General features: G+C 36.8%; 1 protein-coding gene across 1 annotated transcript in view; it reads right to left on the minus strand.

Annotated features, from left to right (window-relative positions):
* Positions 1-21,142, minus strand: part of LOC115439268 (rho GTPase-activating protein 23-like) — a 70,403-nt gene that overhangs the window by 41,098 nt on the left and 8,163 nt on the right. The window lies entirely within an intron of this gene.

Consider the following 21,142-nt stretch of genomic DNA (forward strand, 5'->3'; position numbering starts at 1 on the left):
ATCAGTTTATCGACAAGTTACACCAACAAGACCATCAGACGACTAATTTGTTGATCAGGAAATGCAATCTGACACTAATTTCTCAGTCAAATCGATGTGAATTTCAATCCATGTTGACTTTATTTCGTTGTTCGGTCGTAGATTCCTCCGGTCAACTCATTGCATGTGTGTTTTTTTTCTGATAAACAAGTATTTTGAAGATCCTGACGGTAGTTCCTCAAGCCATGATGACACTCCATCCGATTCCAAACAGACTTCCATCGAATTTCCCAACTCGTCTCAAACTCGTAGTCCTCATAGTCGGACCTCGGCGTGGTTTTCCTGGTTTCTGCTTATGTTCGGTTGTAGAAGAAGAGTGTCTGGTGCTTAGATGATCCTGTTGGTGTTGTTATGACGCTGGAGCCGTTAGCTGATAGCATTTACCCTCCGTAGACTCCACCAGTGGAACGTTGACGCTGGCAGTAGAGTTGATGTTACAGCTGAGTTCAGGCATGAGTTGGGGGTTTGTTGTTGAGGATGTGGACCCCATGCCGCCACCGCCGCCGCTGTTGCTGCTCGCCGATCCGTTGCGTCCCCCTCCACGCCGGCGCTGGTTGTGTCTGACTATCTTTATTGCTGTCTAAGTATAGTCCTGCCTCCTCTGCCTCTCTCTCCCTCTCAGTCTCTCTCTCTCTCTCTCTCTCTCCCTTGGGTGTATTTGCTGACATCCCGGTGCTCGCTCGCTCGCCCGCTCTTTTTCTCTCCGTCACATTCCTCTCATCCTTTAACTCCACGGTCCGGCCTCCTGGTGGAGCTCCGCCGGTCTCTGCTGGGTCCAACTGTCGCCTCCTTTTACACTCACGGCCCAACGGCTCCTGCTTTAATCCATCCGACGGTGGACGGACTTTGAGCGTGAAGCAACAGAACGTTTGCTTCGTTTGTGTTTTTAAGGTTTTTGTGCTGTGGTATTATTCTAAAGACCCTTTAGAACGCTCACAAAACTCTAAAAGTCAGACTTATTAGAGCTGGAAGCTGAGTTCCACTGGGTTTGAACATTATTGGCAGAGAAATCAACTGGTTTCAGGTGTCTGAAGAAAATTAGACGTGTTGTTTTTGGTAAACGGTTTATTAAAATACTAATTCAAGGTTCCTGAAAACCACCATGTGACCCAGAACAGCCTCAGTGTTCTAACATTTACAGCACCACTACAAAAGTATACATTTGGTCATATTTAAATTGTCCTTTCGGGATCATTTGAGGAAAATCATCTAATTTCAAGTAGGGATGTCCCGATCTGATCTAAAGATTGGTATCGGCGATCTGGCGTTTTTTAGAAGATCGGATTGGATACGATTTAGTCATGAGATTAAGACCAGTTCTGGGGGGGTGGGGGTGTTAAACAAACATCCTGCCCCCTCGAATTAAAGTTTCCGAAGGTAGGCTTAGAGCAGGGGTGTCAAACTCATTTAGGTTCGGGGGCCATATTTAGCCCGATTTGATCTCAAGCGGGCCAGACCAGTAAAATAATGACTTAATAACCTATAAATAATGACAAATCCCAGTTTTTCATTTTGTTTTAGTACAAAAAAAATCCAATTAAATTATGAAAATATTTACGTTTTACAAAAAAGATGTGAATAAGCTGAAAAAAAAGGAAATTTCATTTGAAAAATTAGTGCAATTTTAGCAATATTATATCCTCAACTTATTATTTATACATGTACATTACACACAGTGTTACATGAATATTTGATAACAGGCAGAATATTGTTAAAATTTTGGAGGTTGCAACTAAAATTTGAACAATTTCTACAATATTATATCTCTTATTAACACAACTACAGATCACAGTGGATCCATAAATGCACCAAACATTTAGTAACAGGCAGAATATTGTTAAAATTGCACATTTCAGGTTGTTCATCTTTGTATTTATTTGTGTTTTATTGTGAAAGAATAGTTTTATAAATGTAAATATTTTCACAGTGTAATGTTATTTTTTCACTTAAATTTTGTCCACATAATTTTTAACAAAGAAAATTTGTCATCATTATTTATGGGTTATTGTGTTATTTTTACTGCAGATCACATTGGTCCGATTGTGGAACCTGAACCAAAATGATTTGGACAACCTTGACTGTTCAGGTTCATTTCTGCACTTTCATCCCTGTGGGCTGGAATGGAACCTTTGGCGGGCCAGATTTGTCCCTGGGCCGCATGTTTGACACCTGTGGCTTAGAGGAATTAGTAAACAGTGTACGAGTCAGGTTTTTTTCTACCCGCGAGGCAAACCCCGTATAATACCTGGACAGACCTGTCCATAGACGCACTACAGCAGTGGTAAACATACGGCCCGTGGGCCAAAACCGACCCACCAAAGGTTCTAATTTGTCCCACAGTATGAATTTGGAAAGTGCAAAAATTAAACTAAAGTTATTAAGAGTCAAAGGTGTCATAGTTGTTTTAGTTCAGGTTCCACATTCAGCCCAATTGTGATCTACGGTAAAATAATAGTATAATAACCTATAAATAATGACGCCAAATTTAAATCCAAATTTCATTGTAAAAAGTCAGTATCGGATCGGTATTGGCAAAACTAATCCTAAAAAAAAAAATCAGATCGGATTGGAAGCAAAAAAAATCCAGATCAGGACATCACTAATTTAAAAATTAAAAAAAACAAAAAACAAACTCAGTTTAGTTCGGCCTAATATGACCTCAACTGGGTCAGAATGGTAAAGTAATTGAAAAATAACCCGTAAATACTGAGAATTCCAAATTTTCCTCTTTGTTTTAGTGCAAAAAAGTGAAATTATATTAAGGAAATGTAAAAATTGTCTACATTTATAAACATTCCTTTTACAAAAAATAATGAATAGCATGAGCAACCTGAAATTCTGTAAGAAAATTACATGGAATTTTAACAATACTATGCCTCAAATTACCATTTTATAAGTTCATTACAACTGACACAAGACAGTGGATCAACAACTAGACAAAACATTTTACTAACAGGCAGAATGTCGTTAAAATTCTGCAGTTTTGGCCCACGGGCCGTATGTTTGACTTCCCTGCTGTAAGTAAAACCAACAACAAAAATGACTGACTAGCATTAGCTAGTTTAATTAGAATTTTTCTAACTGATCATCAGAACGTAATTGTACACTCCAAAAAACGGCTAAAAATAAGTAGTAAATGTAAGGTGTATGGTGGTAAATGTTAAATGTGATGCTGTACAAAAACTAATAATGCACCACAGCTAATATTTTAACTAATCTTTGACATATACAAAAACATACGGCATAGTTTTAAAAATAATGGTGACGTTTTATATATATGTTCTTATCAGGTTTGTTTTTAGTACTGACTTTTATTGCATTTATGTGTATTTTTAGTGTGGCTGTACAGCTGTGATTTCCATTTTGTTCTAAAAAATAAAGACATAAATAAAATAACCCAGCCACCAAACATTTGTTACAAGGAAAATAATTCATTTTTGTTTATTTTTTATGAGTAACAACAGTAACTTCAAGTAATCAAAGTGGCATTTAAAGGGTTAAAATCCTTAAAATGACTGAATGTTTGGTAGTTTTAAGCAGGGCTGAAGTTGTTTCCCGAGATTTATGCCGAAAAGAGCTACTAAAATATTAATCTGTGCCGTATTTAAAGTGTTTTTTTAACATCTTTTGACCTGAATGAATCCAGAGGGTTTAAGTGAAAGCAGATTTGACTTTCATTTTCTGTTTTTGTCGACTCTAATCTCGCTGACTTTATTCCGTAAAAAACACATTGCGGTTCGTCCACGTGTCCGCGGTAACTGTCAACCTCTCGGCCGCTGCTTCATCGACACCTGAGCGTAGCCACGGTGACAGGCGGCGAGAGACCGGGCGAGCAAAGATAAAGAGGGAGAAGTGAGATGTGAAGACGATAAAAGAGGCTGACGTTCGCGCAAACATCTCCCAGAATCCCCTGCATCTTTCATCCCCTGTTCCTGCTGTTTGCCTCTTACTCCTCGTCTTCTTCTTATACATCTTTTATTACACTCTGCTTTTTGCTATTCTTCGCCGCTACATGACCGATGTTAAAGTGTCTGACACGTCCAAACAGAGCATTAATCTGCTGTACATGCCTATCCGTTTAAGCCCTGGTGATTTAGGAGGCGCATTGTGAGCTGTGGTGGTTTATGGGAAGCGCTGTGACCAATCTGGGCTCTTATATAGTTCTGTTTTCCTGACGGCGACGACTCATAATCGTGGTGGAGTCGAGCTGGAGCAAAAATAACATTATGTGATGTGTGACTCAGAGCAGAATATGCATCTGTTCTGCCCTGATTCTCTGAGTCTCGGTTCTACGAGGTTCCAACGAGGAGGCACGAGTGGATGGAAACCAAACACCTACTGTTAATATATTGAGTTCAGTGGTTTTCAACCTTGGGGTTGGGACCCCATGTGGGGTCGCCTGGAATTCAAATGGGGTCGCCTGAAATTTCAAGTAATTGATAAAATAAAAACTTACTAATAAAAATATATATGGTGAGTTGAGAGAGACAATCACAATCCATAGCAGACAAAGTGTGAGTGTGAAACTGCAGCACTGTGGTTCTGTTTATCTGTCAAATGTTCACTGTGGTCAGTTTCAGATGCTGCAGCTCTTTCATAATTCATAGTTTCAGTTCTTGTTTGTTCAGTATTAATTGTCAGCCTTGTAAATCACAGCTGGACTGACTGTACATATCCTGACCAAGGAAAATAAAATTCTCCCTTTGTGCAGTAATCTACACCTGGATTTACTGCCTCCGTCCACAATAATATACATTATACAGACTAAATGTTCTCTAAAACTAATGTTTATTTGCAACATAGTGTAACAAACTATTACATGATCAAAAACAAGTTTAAAAAACAAACAAGAAAAGTCTCAGTTTTGAATGTCTGCGGTCGCCAGAAATTTGTGATATTAAAATGGGGTTCACAAGCCAAAAAAGGTTGGGAACCACTGATTTAAGTCCTCATATGGTTTACAGGCAAACTCATGTGAGCTCAGGTTCCACATTCAGACCAATACTTTGATTTTGATTTGATTTTAGTGATTTATTTCAAACATGCGATGAAATTTAAACATATATGCGAACAAGCAAAACATAAATAATAATACAAATATCAACAATGATAACAATCTTAGACAAAGGAACAGCATAATAGTTTCATTTACATGCCCAAAAAAGGGGTGGGAAGAAGTGAAATTTATAGTGCAACTTAGTTAATATGATCTGAAGTGGCCTGAACTAGAAAAAACATAACATAATAACCCATAAATAATGTCAACTCCAACAATTTATCTATGTTTTACAGCTAAAATAGTAAAATTATACAAACTATCCTTTAAAAATTTTGCATGAAAAGAAAATAGATGAAATTTCTGAAGAAAAATAAGTGGAATTTTAACAAAATTCTGCCTCAGTTTATCATTTAAACATGTTCATTTTAAGAATAGCAGTATAATTCAATTTGCATGCCTGAAAAGGGGTGGGAAGAAGAGAAACTTATAGTGCAACTTACTGAATATAATCTGAAGTGGCCTGAACTAGAAAACTATTAACATAATAACCTATAAATAATGTCAACTCCGACAATATATCTGTTTTACAGTTAAAATAGTAAAATTATACAAACTATCCTTTAAAAATTGTGTATAAAATGAACAAATGAGAAATTTCTGAAGAAAAACAGGTGCAATCTTAATAATATTCTGCCTCAGTTTTATCATTTATACATGTGTGTTATAATGTACAGATCACACTGGATCTACAAATACACAAAACATTTAAAAACAGGCAGAAAATTGATACAATTATGCTTATTTCTCTTTAGATATTTCAGGTTGTTCATGTTTTGCACAATTTTCAAAGGACAGTTTGTAGACGTAAACATTTTCATTGACTTTATTCATGCTAAAACCAAGAGAAAATGCTGGTGTTGTCATTATTTACAGGTGATTATGTTATTATTTAACTGGTTTGACCCACTTGAGATAGACTTGGTCTGAATGTGGAACCTGAACTAAAATGATTTTAACATGTCACAACAAAAGTATACAATCTGAGGAAAACTGTCCAATTTTAGGGTAAAAAAAAAAAGACTGTTAAACTCATTGTAGTTTGTCTACATTTATCTATAGACTATCCTTTAAAAGAAAGTGAATAATACAAAAAACCAGAAATTTCTTGAGAAAAATAAGTCATGTTTTAACAATCTTCTGCCTTCTTTTATCATTTATAAGCTTGCATTATAACTTACAGATCCCAGTGGATCTACAAATACACAAAACATTTAGTAACAGACAGAATATTGGTCCAATTACATTTCCTTTAAGACATTTCATGTTGTTCACATTTGTTCAGGTTATTCATATTTTTTGGTGAAAGGCTAGTTTGTAAATGTAAAAAGTTTTTTATGTAATTTCACTTTTTTTACACTAAATCAAAGAGGAAGATTTGGAGTTCTCATTATTTATAGGTTATTATGTTACTTAGATCATACATACATCTTACTTAGATCATGTTGGTCTGTATGTCGAACCTGAATTAAAATGATTTTAACATCCTAGACTGTTAAAGTCAAATTCATCTGATGGCCTGGATTGGACCCTTTGGCGGCCGGTTTTGGTCCACAGGCCGTATGTTTGACACCCCTGATCGAAAGGGACCAGATGCTGTTTGATCACATTAAATCCTGTTGATGTGAAGGTAAATGGATACTCTGGAAATAGAAACATTTTCGAGTAATTTTACTTTTTTACACTAAAACAAAGTCAAACATTTGGAGTTGTTATTATTTATAGATTATTATTATGAGAGTATTTTACTTGTCTGACCCACATTAGATTAGGGATGTCCCGATCCAATCTACAGATCAATACTGGCTGCTGATCTGGCATTTTTTTGGAGGATCGGATCGGATTTAGTCATGAGATCGGGCTGATCTGGGCCCAGTTGTGGAGGGGGTAAACAAACGTCCTCCTGCTCCCTCAAGTTAAAGTTCCCAAAGGCAGGGAAAAGGAAATTTAGCTGCACATCAGCAGGAGGCTTAGAGGAATTACTAAAGTGTCTCTAAGTTTCACTTTCACTTTGTGTGTACTCATTCTGAGGCACACCAAAAGTTCTAATTTGTCCCACAGTATGAATTTGGAAAGTGCAAAAATTAAGCTAAAGTTATTTAGAGTCAAAGGTGTCAAACGTGTGTTAGTTCAGGTTCCACATTCAGCCCAATTGTGATCTACAGTAAAATAATAGCATAATAACCTTTAAATAATGACTCCAAATTTAAATCAAAATTTCATTGTAAAATTCAGTATCGGAACAGTATCGGCAAAACTACTCCTAAAAAAAAAATCAGATCGGCTTGGAAGCAAAAAAAAAATCCTGATCGGGACATCACTAATTTCAAGGTAAAAAACACCTTAATTTAGTTCAGTCCAATATGACCTCAAGTGAGTCAGAACAGTAAAGTAATAGAAAAATAACCCGTAAATAATGAGAATTCCAAATTTTCCTCTTTGTTTTAATGCAAAAAAGTAAAATTATATTAAGAAAATGTAAAAATGTCTATATTTACAAACATTCGTTTTACAAAAAATAATGAATAGCATGAGCAACCTGAAATTTTGGAAGAAAACTACATGGAATTTTAATTTTAAAAATCGGAATCGGATTGGTATCAAATCATATCAAAACTAATCCTAAAAAAAAACGGATCAGAGGCAAAAAAAATCCAGATCAGTTACTACTTTAGATCATATTGGTCTGAATGTGGAATCTGAACTAAAATCATTGTTAATATCTTTGGTGTTTCTCACATTCATCCCACAGCCAGACTGGACCCTTTGGTGGTCAGTTCTGGTCCATGGGCCGTACGTTTGACACCCCTGACTTTGGCCAACTGGCATAAAAGTGACACTTAATGGAATAATGTACATAAAACCACAATAATCAAAAAGTCTGAGTATTGTCCCACCCATAACAAATATTTATATGATACTTAATTCCATTATATTGTCAGTTATTTGAAAATGCTTCACATAATCAGTTGCTGTGTTCGTATCTCAGATGGATTACGGTCCAGATCATCGTCTCCGTCCTCAGTTTCAGTCTTTAAACCTACGAAGCTCCTGTGCATTTGGCTGCTTTTCCATCCTCTCCCAAACGAAACTCCTCACCCACTTCAGTTACATAACGTCTAAACTTATAAATGACCCGCAGTCGGGTTCAGAAGAAGAGTCCTTAAGTTGTGAGCGAGTGGGAAGAAGAGGAACAAAGCAGCAGAGAACGAGGTAAATAAAGAGCTGTCACCCAGAATCTGAGTCCGAGAGGCAAGAGAGACACAGCGAGACGGAAAAGTCAGAGCAGACACAGGAACTGGAGGAACGAGAGACCAGATAAAAGCCCCGAGGACCAACCGCCAAGCAACCGACGACCCACCGACTGACGGGAACAAGTGTGAAAACAGGAAAATACTACTCAGAGGAAAGAATGACCTGCACCAACCAGCCAACCGTTACACCCTATTAATATACACGATGTGGACAAAAGTATGTGGACACGCTGAGTTCAGGTGCTTCTTTTCTAACCGGGGTCTGGGATACAAAACAATAACGACTAATAATGACACAATATAATTTTATATTATGGGATAAATATCATTGGTTTAAATTGTTATCTTTGTTTCCAAAATGCCTCAGAGATGATTTGGACTTCATTTCTCTCAGTATTGATTTTTTTCTAAATCCATGACTGTAATTTTAAATGTTTTTCTTCTAAGTTTCTAAAATATTTTTTGTGCTCTGACTGTAAATAATTTTTTTTACACAACTAACCATCTACTTTCATCACATCTCACTGAGGAAGAAAAATCTACCATTAAACTTTAAGGAAATATTGATGTTTTTATGTCAGATCCTCATGAACAGGACATCTGACAGCTGGAGACAAGATGTGTCCCAATATTTATGTCCATATAGTTTAGAAACATCAATATTTCCTTAAAGTTTAATGGTAGATTTTTCTTCTTCAGTCAGATGTAATGACAGTAGATGGTTAGTTGTGGTAGAAAATTATTATTTACAGTCAGAGCAGGAAAAATGTTTTAGAAATGTCAAGGCAGAACATTTAAAATTTAATTTTCATCAGCATAGTCGCTTTTCCATTGACCCTCAAATTGCCCAAAAATATACCTAACAGAAAACTACCATTTCACCAAAACTCTCGTTTTTTGCCGAAAAGTTTTTGCGCTGGCAAGAGGTAGCTTTTCAGGCATAGCACAATTGGTATATCACGCAAAACTGCAATGGAAAGACCTTTTTCCGCAACTAGAGTCAGGTGAATAAAAAAAAAACGGATGTAGACGGACGTTACAACAAGAGAAGAAGAAGAGTTTTAAAAGAAACATGGTGTGATATGTGTGGACACACCAGGAAACCAAATCATTTTTAATTTAGTATGACATAGAGGACTAATATATAATAATATCTGCAAATCAACACCATATTTACGTTTGTCGCCATGTTTATGGAATGACTTCTCATGTCATTTCGCAATAATAAATAAACAAATCATCGCATTTGTGATTTAATGGAAAAACTGACATTACGCACTTCTGTTTTTTCGACATTTAGTAACTATTGGTAAAGTTTTGCACAGATGTCCAATGGAAAAGCCGCTCATGATAGACCGACAGAGTGACTCACTACTCCCTCTAGTGGTCACATAAATCCACCAAACACTCACTGTAAATAAACTCCTTTCATATCTGTACAATCCAATACACTGGCATCAAATATTACAGCAAAACAAGCAGAACACAGGGATACATGCATTAGCTCAAAAAATGAATAATTCTATTTCAGATTGAGACAAGACAAATGATTTTAACGAATCCCTTCAGTTTGTTTGTTACAAGAGAGAACTGAGAGCGACTGAGTCAGAGTGGAAATAAACAACAGGACGAGAGAGAAGCGACAGAGACGAGCACGAAGAGAGACAGGCTGAACGGGATAAAGAGGAGGCTGCAGGCGACGGCTGAACTAAACGCTCAAGCACGGCTGAACGGACACCACGATGACCGCACGAGGACGGAGCGCGGACACGCCACGAGGACGGAGCACGGACACACCACGGCGACACGCAAGAGACCAACACACACAAATACACACAAGGATAAAAATGACAAAAACACAGGAGGATAGAAACGAGGAAAGAAACGAAAAAACACACCAGGAAAGAAACGAGGAAAGAAACGAAAAAACACACAAGGAAAGAAACAACAAAAACACACACGTATAGAAACAAAAAAAAAACACAAGGATAGAAACGAGGAAAGAAACGACAAAAACACATGAGTATAGAAACGAGGAAAGAAACGAAAAAACACATGGAAAGACATGACAAAAACACACATGGATAGAAACATCAAAAACACATGAGGAAAGAAATGGCAAAACCCATGAGGAAAGAAATGACAAAAACACGAGGAAAGAAACGACAAAAACACATGGACAGAAATGAGGGCAGAAATGACAAAAACACGTAAGGAAAGTAATGACAAAAACACATGAGGAAACAAACGACAAAAACACACAATAAAAACACGCGAGGATAGAAACGATAAAAACACTGATGTTTCTATATCTGATCATCATGAACAGGACATCAGTCAGCTGATGACATGATGTGTCCAAATACTTTTGTCCATTTAGTTTAGAAACATCAATATTTCCTTAAAGTTTAATGGTAGATTTTTCTTGTGTGGTTTGAAAAAAAACCACACTTTCTGCCTTTTCTTCAGTTTTACATAGTTTCATCTGTTAAAGTTAACATTTTTATTTATTTACGTCCACTTACATCCACTTCAAGACAAATCTGATCCTCCTTAAAGGTCACGCAGTATAAATAAGAACTGTTTTAATGTGTAATTTCAACATATTCCTTTAGAAATTCAGATTTTCTGCTGTGAAAATGACCATTTACCAGCTGGGATTTAAAACACACATGGATTAGACTAAACTCCTGAATAGATGTGACTAATTCCAGTTTCCGTCCACCAGTGGGCAGCAGTGCATCACAGAGGGCTTATGGGAAATAATGATCTGCACGGGCTGACTCTGGATCAGTCAAACAGCTGCTTCTACTGTCACTGCTCAGACCTGTCACTTAAACCCAACGTTCACTGTCATGTTCGTTTGTTTTCTACATTTTAATGTGTGATATAAGGGTTTTGTTTTTTTTTTGTTCTTCTATGCATCATCTGCAGGGTTTAATCTGAGCCTCGTCCTCCTCCACATCGGTGAATCTCATCTGAGGAGGGCGGGGGTCGCACCGGAGACATGAATGAACGTAAACCGACTCGTAATCACTCGCAGCATGACCTATTTTTAGTCAACTGAAGATGATTCGGAGCTAAAAATATCCACAAATTAACACGAACTGAACGGTTTCATATGATGCAGGCGATCGTCGTATCTGAGGAGACTCTGATGGGTCGGATTTGTTGGTTTATGACAAATTATGTTAGAATTCACAGAGCAGACAAGTGCAAAAGATTTCATTAGATTTCTGACCATATCTACGTAATTTTTTGTCCTTTTTCAAAATAGAAAAAACTGGCAGAATCTGTGTATTCTAATCCAAAGACTGTATTAGCATTACAGGTAAGGGTGAGGATGACCCCCACCTGAACCGGATGAGGAAACCAGGAGAACCGCGAGTGGGGTGGGGGGTGAGAACACTGGAGAAAACGTCTATGTAAAGATCTGCTTTTATGTCAAATATTTGAGTATAGTTTTAATTTATTATAATTTCAATTTCTATACCTAATATCTGAAACCAATATTCACTTATAAAGTCTTTGAAAAGGTTCGTTAAGCATCTTTGTTTTATTTATGCAATAAATTATATATTCATTCATTTTCTGAACCCGCTTTATCCTCACTAGGGTCACGGGGGTCGCTTGGAGCCTATCCCAGCTACACAGGGGCGAAGGCGGGGTACACCCTGGACAAGTCTCCAGTTCATCTCAGGGCTGAACATATAGAGACAAATAATCACACTCACATTCACACCTATGGGCAATTTAGATTAACCAATTAACCTATTAGTGCATGTGTTTGGATGGTGGGAGGAAGCCGGAGTACCCGGAGAGAACCCACGCAGACACGGAGAGAACATGCAAACTCCACACAGAAAGGTCCCACCCCCTGTGGAATCGAACCCAGGACCCTCTTGCTGTGAGGCACGAGTGCTAACCACTGCACCACCGTGTCACCCTATAAATTATATAAATTTTTCAAATCAGATTTTATATATTTGTGTGTTTGTTGTCCTATATATATATATATATATATATATATATATATATATATATATATATATATATATATATATATATATATATATGTCCGATATAGTAGGTTAAAGTGAAAAAATAAAAGGAAGTTGTGCTGAAAAAAAAAAAAAAAAAAGATACTAAACATGGGTATGGTAAACATTTGTTTATATAGTATATAAAGGTAAAATCAAAAGTACTGAAAAACGGCCAAATAGGCTCAGACCACTAAGGGTTAATAATGATAACTCCAAATGTTTCTCTTTGTTATACTTTAAAAGGCAGAATTACAGGAAAATATTTACATTTACAAACTGTTCTTTCCCAAAAATTTGCAAATAACCTGAACAAATATGAACCTGAAAGAAAAACCAGTGTAATTGTACCAACATTTTGCCTTTTATTAACTGTTTTGTGTCTTTGTAGATCCACTGTGATCTGTACGTTATGATAAACTAAGACATAATATTATCATGTTAATCAGAATGAAAACAGCTAATTGCACTCAGTTACTAAACTATTTGTGTGTTTGTGGCAGGAAACTGTTAATGCAAACCCTTCTGTGAATTGGGTTAGAGTCTGTAAATGTCAGACTGTGTGTGAGATGAGAGATGATTTTGCATCTTTAATACGTTTTTATCGACTGAGTGACTTTCTAGATTAAATAACCCAAAGTGGCATTTTCCAGCTCTGGGCTAAAGTGGCCAAACCATGACTCATTTTCAGTCACATGACCAAACAGAGCCCCACAGGGGTTGATACCACGTGACGGACAGAAGTGGACACTCCTGTAACCAATACTGACATCACCCCTCCAAAGAACTGAAACGAAGATAGGGTACGTTTCCTACAATATATGGACAAAAGTATGTGGACACATTGAAGTCAGGCTTCTTTTCTAACAGGGGTCTGGGATACAAAACAATAATGACTAATGTCAGAATGTAGTTTTATATTATGGGATACATATCATTGCATTGGTTAGTTTGGGTTAAATTATCTTTGTTTCCAAAATGCCTCAGAGATGATTTCTCTCAACACTGATTTTTTCTTTATTTTCATCCATGACTCTGCAAATACTGATGTTTTTATCTCCAATCCTCATGAACAGGACATCTGTCAGCTGGAGACATGATGTGTCCCAATATTTATGTCCATAGAGTTTAGAAACAATATTTCCTTATAGTTTAATAGTGGATTTTTCTTCTTCAGTCAGATGTGATGAAAGTAGATGGTTAGTTGTGGTAGAAAATTATTATTTCAAGTCAGAGTAGGAAAAATATTTTAGAAATTTAGAAGCAGAACATTTAAAATATTAATTTTCGTCACCATAGTTGCTTTTCTAGTAACCCTCAAATTGCGTGAATATAACTTGTGCATAAAAATTTACCTAATGGAAAAATGTCAATTTTGCCAAACCTCTCATTTTTCAATGAAAAGTTTTTGCGCTGGCAAGAAGTGTTTTTTTTTTATTTTTTATTTATTTATTTTTTTATATCACATAAAACTGCAATGGAAATAATTTTGGTCTTGATGGTTTGGACTTGTTTTTTTTCTTTCTTTTTTTTTTTTTTTTTTTATCAATGACTATGATTTTAAATGTTCTCCCTCTAAATTTCTAAAGTATTTTTCCTGCTCTGACTGTAAATGCTAATTTTCTACCACATCTAACCATCTACTTTCATCACATCTGTCTGAGGAAGAAAAATCTACCATTAAACTTTAAGGAAATATTGATGGTTTTTATGTCAGATCCTCCTGAACAGGACATCTGACAGCTGGAGCCATGATGTGTCCCAATACTTATGTCCACATAGTTTAGAAACATCAATATTTCCTTAAAGTTTAATGGTAGATTTTTTGAAGTTGTTTGAAGAAAGTAGATGGTTAGTTGTGGAAGAAAATTATTTACAGTCAGAGCAGGAAAAATTTTATGGACATTCATCTACTCTTCAGTTACTGCAGCCGATTCAACAACTCTTCAGTATTTAAGCTCAGTAAACCAGTGGGTGAAAGCTTTGTTCTGTCCTCCAGGTGGAAACTATGAGCTGTTAAGTTCTTGTAGTGCACATAACTACTGGTGTCGTTCCACTTCCATAATGAAAACCATCAGTGAATTCCTCAAATCCTCAAATGCCACCGTCCGACCACGTCCAGATTGGTCTTGGCGTCACATTCCACAACCGGAGCAGAGGAGGTCAGAAAAGGCTGCAGCAGAAGATGCTGAATGAGTCCCTGTCATGAGCAGAGGACAGTGTGGACGTCGGGCAGCGACACTGGGACGCTCAGTAAACACACGTCTATCTCCACTCAGTCTTTGTTTTTTCCTCCCAGACTCCACAGCTGTTCTGGGATCAGCCAACCTTCAGCAGACGCTCTTCAGACCAGGAGCAGAACTGATCCTGGATCAGCCCGGGTGGATGTATGAGACCTTTGTTCTGCATTAGACAGAGGCTCTGTGTGCTTCAGAAGGCAACGGGACTAAACAGTTTGGGTTTGTGTTTGTTTCAAAGAATGAAGGAAGGAAACAACAGCAGATACGACGCTGACAGACCAACTCCACATAGAACTGGTGCCACTACAGAACTCCACATTCAACAGATATTCAGCCTCAATTCATCTTATATGACCTGAGACTCCTGGAACTGCACTGGAAATGTGTTTCCACTGTCACTTCATTACCCACAATTCACTATCGGGTGTGTTATGTTAGTAGTGGTTATCTCCCAGGAGTCCTTCTGTTCTCATCTGGTTTATTTGGACTCCATAACATGTGTTTTGTCCTGGTACTTTTGTCAATTATTGCTCTAATAACCAGATTTTAAGGCGTTTGGATCTATCATGTGGGTGTTAATTGACAAAAAGAGCTTACAGTCACAGAAAAAATTCTTAGACCACCCTTTGTTTTCTTCAGTTTCTTGTTCATTTTAATGCCTGGTCCAACTAAAGCTACATTTGTTTGAACAAATATAATGAGAACAACAAAACCAGCTCATAGTAGTTTAATTTCAGAGCTGATATCTATCCATTTAACACGTTTTCTTGATAAAACCAAAATCACTTCAGTTCTTACATCGATATCTATGGCATTGTACTGACAAAAACAGTGCTTTTAGACATTCCATGTTTTCTTTTGTGTCTGTTTTAGTCACATGATACACACAGGAGTTAGGAATGGATTGTATAACCATTGTTTTTGATGAGTTCTGATGGTCTAATAATTTTATCCACAACTGTATGTTTATTGAATAAAACATTTTTTCCAGACAGTTCAGCTAGCTGTGTTTAAGAAGTTGAGTCCTGTTCGCATAGCTACATTAGCTCATGTTAACACTGCTACTCTTCTAAATGTTCTGTCAGCTGAGCTAAGCTAAGCTAAGGCTAAACATAATTATTTAAAGATACATTTATTATATCAGATAAAACACACATTTAGCAATTAGCTTCTTGTACTGTGCTATGATTAATGCAACATTCCTAAGTTAGCAGTAATATTAGCTTGGCCAGGTTTTACCCAGAACCCCCCACTCTTCCCTAAATTTATATGGTCACTTCCAGATCCAAAAAGTCAAAATGCAAACTTACATCCAGGCACTTCAGCTAGTTGTGTTTAAGTTGACTCCTGTTTGCATAGCTATATTAGCTCATGTTAGCACTGCTACTATTCTAAATGTTGTCAGGTAAGTAAAGCTAAGCTAAAGCTACATATAATTATGTAAAGATACATAAATTATATCAGATAAAACACACATTTAGTAATTAGCTTCATATACTGTTTATGTTTATGTTGATGTTTATGCATTTGGCAGACGCTTTTTTCCAAAGTGACTTACAGGGGAAAACCAATCAAATCACTCAATCAATCAAATTTTATTTATATAGCGCCAGATCACAACAAAAAAGTTATCTCATGACACTTTATATATAGAGTTGGTCAAAACCAGACTCTAAGCCAATTTACAGAAACCCAACAGAATCTGTGCTACGATTAACACAACATTCCTAACTTTGCAGCAAAGTCGATGTATACTGTGAGTTAGCAGTAATGTTAGCTTGGCAAGGTTTTACCCAGAACCCCTCACTCTTCCCTAATTTACACAGTCACTTCCTGGTCCAAAAGTCAAAATGCAAACTTTTTTCCAGACACTTCAGCTAGTTGTGTTTAAGAAGTTGACTCCTGTTAGCACAGCTACATTAGCCAATGTTAGCACTTAGCTGTTCTGCCAGAACTAAACTGTGAATTCAGTGAAAGGACATTACTATCATCAGACTGCAGCATCATAACTAACATTTAGCAGTAAATTCAGGTGTTATGCTGTGATTAACTTATTGTTTCATGATTAATGTAACATTTCCCAGTTAGCAGCCCTTTCATTGTGTATAATAAGTTAGCGGTAATGTTAGCTTGGCAAAACCCCCTCACTCTTCCCTTCATTTATATGGTCACCTCCAGGTCCAAAAAGTCAAGAACGCAAATGCAAACTCAAGGCCTCACAACTATAAGGTTTTGTTTTAGCCCAAACCATGATGTTTTCTGAATCTTAATCTTTTCCATAGCACTATCACATCTTAAACCGGTAAATTATTTTTCTGTCACTTTGAAATGTACTACAATTCTCTTAGGGTCTTAGGTTTGAGTACATGTTGAAAAAGGCCCTAAATATCCTGTTAAACTGTTAGTCATCACTTGAACTATTACTGAATATAAGTGTGTGAATGTGTAGAAAAATAAAGTCCTAAAAGCGAGCGTCTTGTGACCAAATCGTCCCTGACAGGACGACGAAGGCTTCGCTTCCTGTGTTGTGAATCTGGTTAGCCGCTTTAATCGCTTCGCCTTCCACTGACCTGGCAAGTCTGACAGCGTTCAGTCTATTTTAGGAAGGCGCTTTTACTTAGAAACATGTAGAAATGATGAAATCTGTGGATAAGAGGCAGAGTTTATCTTTGATGCCGCCTGTCTGACAAACACAAGCGCTGTGAGCTGATGCTTTTTAAGGTTCTGCGACTAAAACACAGCTGCACTGGAAGGAAGACGCTGTGAACGGAGATACATTTAACACAACTGTGAACGGAGACACATTTAACACAACTGTGAACGGAGATACATTTAACACAACTGTGAACGGAGACACATTTAACACAACTGTGAACGGAGACACATTTAACACAACTGTGAACGGAGATACATTTAACACAACTGTGAACGGAGATACATTTAACACAACTGTGAACGGAGATACATTTAACACAACTGTGAACGGAGACACATTTAACACAACTGTGAACGGAGACACATTTAACACAACTGTGAGCCGCGTCAATTTATAGATTAATTAAGAAGCAGTGTGTGTTTGTGAAAGTCCCATTTTAACAGGATTGAGTCGCATTCAGTCAAGTTATAAGAAACGTCTACAAAGGTGATTATTAACAGGTTTGGCAACAACACATATTTATATTACAGACTTCTATAGGTTAATGAAGACGCATGAACATGAATATGGCTCTTAACCCCTCGTTTTCTGCAGCTCCGCCCCTTTTGTCCAAATACGGTCACTTCCCACTCCAAACAGCCAAACTGAAGACTAGTAGTCATTAAGAAATCAATCCATTTACTAATTAACCCATAACGACCCAGTTTTGGTTTTGTGTCAGTTCCCAAATGATTTTTTTCTCTAGTTTTAACCTTTCACTGATTTATCACCATTTCCTCTAATATGATGCTCAGTATTTTTCATTTTTAAGTGAAAATCGGGTACTTCTCCATATTAATGAACTAATTTCTAACTTCTAGCTTCGATTTTGTTCAGTTAGTGTCTAATTGTTCATGTTACTTATTATTTTGTTGATTTCCTTTTCATTTTGGTTCATTTTATCCATTACTTTGCCTTTTTTGTTCATTTATTTCTTATTTTATTGGGTTTTTTTTCACTTTTAGTACATTTCTTGCTTACTTTTTTACATTTATTATTCTGTAGATTTTTTTAAAATACATTTTTGTTTATTTTATTCCTTACTTTGCCTCTTTTTGTCCATTTTGGTTCTTATTTTATTCTTTTTGTTTTTTGTTTTACTTGAAGTACATTTTTTATTCGTTTCTTTTTTACATTATTTATTACTTTGTAGTTTTTTCCCCCCCATTTTTTAAATTTTTGTTCATTTTATTCAGTACTTTGCCTCTTTTTGTTCATTTTGTTTCTTATTTTATTCTTTCTTTTACTTTAAGTACATTTTTTTTTTTACATTATTTATTATTTTTTAGGTTTTTCTAATTAATTTTTGTTCATTTTATTCTGTACTCGGCCCTGTTTTTTTTTTTTTTTTTTTACATCATTTATTACTTTGTAGTCTTTTTTTTCTTTTTTATTCAGTACTTTGCCTCTTTTTGTTCATTTTGTTTCTTACTTTATTCTTTCTTTTACTTTAGGTACTTTTTTTTTTTTCTTTTACATTATTTATTATTTTGTAGGGTTTTTTTTTCATTATTTTTGTCCATTTCATCCACTGTCACTGATCCAACTCCATGGGTTTTCCTGGTGAATCAGTGTTGTAGAGGATGACGGTGTTTCCATGGTAACTACAGAGCCTCTGAACATCCAAATGGGTCATATCTGATGACCATGAAAAGACGAATAACTGTATTTTACACCAGTTATTTGCACGTACTGATACAATTAGTGGATTAACAGATATTAAACAGTTTAGATCACTGAATGACTTCGGTCTCTGATGGACTTTTGGGAGTTTACGGGTTAAACACGGTCGATTATTTCGCTGCACGACGTGACACATGATTAACGGTGTAACAGATGTTGGGACTGGCTTGGCTGTGGAGTTGACGTTTCCTTTGTGATGTCGGAGGTTTGGCGTGTTGGTGACGGTGCCAAACACTGGTCCGTCTGGTGCCAGTTCCACACCTTTGGCCCAGTTCCACCACAGTGAAGCCAATTAGAGCGGTGACGGCAGCTGAGGCTCTGCAGGTGAACGGCAGCTGGATGGACATGCAACCACCACGCTTTTAGGAACACCCCCACCCCATCCCTCATACGTTGGTTTGATTGGACGCTTTGGCACCTGTGAAGCCTGTCTACAGCAGGACGTCCTGTACTTACAGATGCAGAGCTGGCGTTTCAACATGAATATGTGCATTTCTTTACTTTTTTTTTGGTAACTTTGGTTTCTGATCCCAGAAGAACAGAGCAGCAGCTGGGTGCCCAGATGGGACCCCCCCCCCGACCCCCCAACCTCCCTTCACAGATCCAGCTGGAGCAATCTGGATTGGTGGGTAAAAGGGGGGGGGGGGTGAACCACCAACAAACAACTGCAGCTCCTGACTGAAGCTGACGTCTCCAGAGTCGTACTAGTTCTGCTGTCACTTGTTCTGATGTTCGTCTACTGATCTATTTCTGTTTGGCAGCACATTTATGACACCCCACCCCCCACACCATAAAAAATACAAAAAACAAAGTACAGAAAAGACAGGTAGAAACAGTCAAATATGAGTGAGATATGAAATATAGAAAAAAAAAAACTTCTGCTCATATATGTTTAAATATTATTGACATATTTACAGTACAGCTGCACAGTCATGTATAGTGTGTTTGCTGATCTGTCTATCTATCTGAACAAGAAATAACAACAAATAAACAATAAATGAACAAAACAAATGAACAAATAAAACACAAATGACCAAAAATTCTGAAAAAATTAGGGACATAATCAACAGCATCAACAAAAAAATGAGCAAAACTATTATCACAACTATCATAAGTGAATTAAGTCATCATGAGTTAATTGTGATAATAAATATAAAAATATAAAAATAAATCCTTATTATTTTGACCTTTTTGCATTTTTTTTGTCAATTTTCTTCCTTTTTTGCTCATTTTGTTGCTTATATTCCTAATTTTTTATTCATTTTGTTGGTAAATATCTATCTATCTAAAACTGAATGAGAAATGACAACAAAGAGACAATAAAATGAATAAAAAAAATTATCAAATGAAACACAAATGACCAAAAATTAAGAAAAAATTAGGGAAATAATCAACAGCATAAACAAAAATGAGCAAAATTATCATGATATGCAGAAATGATGAAAACAATCAACTATATTGAACAAAAATTAACAAAAATAAAGTTAACTGTTAAAATAAATATATTCATTCATTATCTGAACCCGCGTTATCCACACTAGGGTTAGGGCGGTCGCTTTGAGCCTATCCCAGCTACTTATAAAAATAAATGTCTATTATTTTGACTTTTTTGTTCATTGTGGTACTTATTAGTGTTCATTTCCTTCAGGTTTTTATTCATTTTATTCATTTGTTTGTGCATTTTTGTCCATTTTGTTACCTTCTTTTTGCAAATTTTGTTCCTTCTTGCTTACATTCCTAGTTTTTATTTTGTCTCTCTCTCTCTCTCTCTCTCTCTCTCTCTCTCTTTTGAAGGTGCATCAAAGGGTTCATAAATTCAACTGTAAATGTGGGATAAATAAACCACATGGACGTAAACAGCAGCTGCAGTGGTTGCCCCCGGTTACGTGGCCTGTCCAAAGCCGTCCACGTCCCTGTTCCTGTCGTCTATAATCATCACCCTCAGCCTTTCATTGACACATTCCAGAGCGTCCCACCTGTTTGCAGAAGAATGGCCCAGTGTGCGGACGGCCCCGCCCCTTTAGGTGGGAACCGCCGCTGTCACTCAATGGGCCTCGAGTCCGACCTCTCAACCTTGACCCGCACGGCCTCGACCCACATCATTCCACTCTCACACAAACCCACTAACAGAGCTC

The sequence above is a fragment of the Sphaeramia orbicularis genome, chromosome 19, assembly GCF_902148855.1.
Source record: "Sphaeramia orbicularis chromosome 19, fSphaOr1.1, whole genome shotgun sequence".
Lineage (NCBI taxonomy): Eukaryota > Metazoa > Chordata > Actinopteri > Kurtiformes > Apogonidae > Sphaeramia > Sphaeramia orbicularis.